The 1,989-nt window shown below is 47.0% G+C and overlaps 1 protein-coding gene across 2 annotated transcripts in view; it reads right to left on the bottom strand.

The window, feature by feature from the left end:
• LOC123051970 (zingipain-2) overlaps window positions 1–1,989 on the bottom strand; it is a 15,737-nt gene that overhangs the window by 5,636 nt on the left and 8,112 nt on the right. The window lies entirely within an intron of this gene.

Genomic DNA, 1,989 nt, shown 5'->3' with positions numbered 1-1,989 from the left:
GTCGGTCACGCCCCATCACCGCGCCGGCCGCGCCCAGCCTCGCCGGCCACGCCCCGTCGCCTCCGTCGTCCGCGCCCAGCCTTGCCGGCCACGCCCCACCGCCTCGGCCGTCCGCGCCTTGCTCTATTGCCAGCCGAGTCGTGCCCCTTTGCCTGCCGCGCCGGGAGGATTCCGGTGGCCAGGCTGAGGTCATGGGAGGCCACGGCTATGTCGAGCTAGTCCAATTCGAACCGGCGGCGATCGATTGCGGCGCCTAGCGGCCTTTTCCGGTGAGCGGTGATGAATTCCGGCGAGTTTAGGGCGGATTCTGGCAAACTCCACGGCGGCGTGTTTGCTCCGACGAGGTTTGACCGGTATACGGGCCCCCTAGATTCGGCCTTCCAACCTCCAAAGATAAGGGTTTCGGGTGTGCATTTGCGGTGGCCCTTAAAAAAATTACGGGTTGGATCACTTTTACGGTTTCTGTTCTGAACACTTTTTTTGCCCAAAACTGTAAAACGCAAAAAAAAAATATGGGTTTGACCATTTATGCGGGGTCTGCTAGAGATGCTCTTAGAATATCTGAATATTCTCAAAAAATAAAAAGAATATCTGAATTAAGTCCCGTCAAAAAAAGAAGAATACGAGAATTAAGTCATGGTACCCTGAATAATTAGAAGCCCGTGCTATGCGTCTGACGGCTGATCTTTGTCAAATATGAGAATTAAGCCGGTCATGAGCCATCCGATCGTATGATGCTCATCATGTGATCGCTCCTCTTCTCTGCTGACGTAATCGCAGCATGATCTATGTTGCAAACCTCCATTGCAAATGGTGCCCATCACTATTGCAATAACATTTTTGTTGCAAAAGGTGCTCATCACCATTGCAATAAGATCATTATTGCAAAAAAAAAATCTCTTCCTCACGGCCATGCCCGTCGCAATGCAATAACACCCTTGTTGCAAACCGTCGCTACAACAGAACCCTTGTTGAAAAAGCATCTCTGACTTTGGGCGTACTTGTCGCCATCGCAACAGTATCTCTCAATTCGCAACAGCGATAGACGGCGGCCATCTCAGGTTGGTGGCGATGCGTCTACGATCATCATCACGGCACCACTTGCAGCATCTCGTGTCACCACCGCCCCATCTCAGGTTGGTGGCCCTCTCCTTTTTGGAGCAATGCACGTGCCATGGGAGTCGTCCCCTTTTTTCTCTAGTGAAGATGCAGTCATCGATAGAAAACGTGTGGTCCGACTGCTTCGTTTGGGAAAGGCTAGGGGGGGCGACAAGGCATGTGTCGTGCAATGTAGGAGGCGGACGTGAGCAAAAAAACCACTCGGTGAATGTTGATTGTTTCCCTAGGGAGAATGCACAGGCTTAATAATGGTATGTCTCCTTTTGTCTTTTTACCTTTGTGGTGCGGAGGGTGATTTTTTTTGCCTTTGTTAACATATAAATAGAGAAATGGATTAAATCATGTTTATATGATTTTAAATAATTGCACCATGTATTGTGCAAGTTTTAACATGTTAACTAATAGTCCAAACAAATGACGAATGTAAATACGATTTGTATTATCTTGTGTTTTCCATCAACCAATTAAGTACACATTACCTAAAAAGGTATTATATCGTTTAATCTATATGACAACTAACATGACTCGTATTATATTAATAAGACTTAGATTTGATAAATCCAGCAGCCCGAATGCATTTTGAGATGCTTTGGGGATGTCACGGGCTGAAGACAAAACTTCCAAAAAAAGTTTGGTTGTACCTATACGATGTGGTCACTTGAACTTGGAGGCAATTATCAGAACTACTGGTCACCCATGCTCACTTCCCAATCAATTATTTGGGTCTTCCGCAGTTGGTTTGGCAACTTAGTTGTGTAGCTTTCCAATATCTTAAGGATTAAATTGGGCAAAAACATCACCTCTGAGGACAGCATAACTCCTGAGAAGTCGATGATCACCTCCCAAGCAGTGTCTCACATCACCGCTATC

The sequence above is a fragment of the Triticum aestivum genome, chromosome 2D (assembly GCF_018294505.1).
Source record: "Triticum aestivum cultivar Chinese Spring chromosome 2D, IWGSC CS RefSeq v2.1, whole genome shotgun sequence".
Classification (NCBI taxonomy): Eukaryota; Viridiplantae; Streptophyta; class Magnoliopsida; order Poales; family Poaceae; genus Triticum; species Triticum aestivum.
Note: the sequence above shows the minus strand (reverse complement) of the source record. Positions and strands in the feature narration are given on the sequence as shown.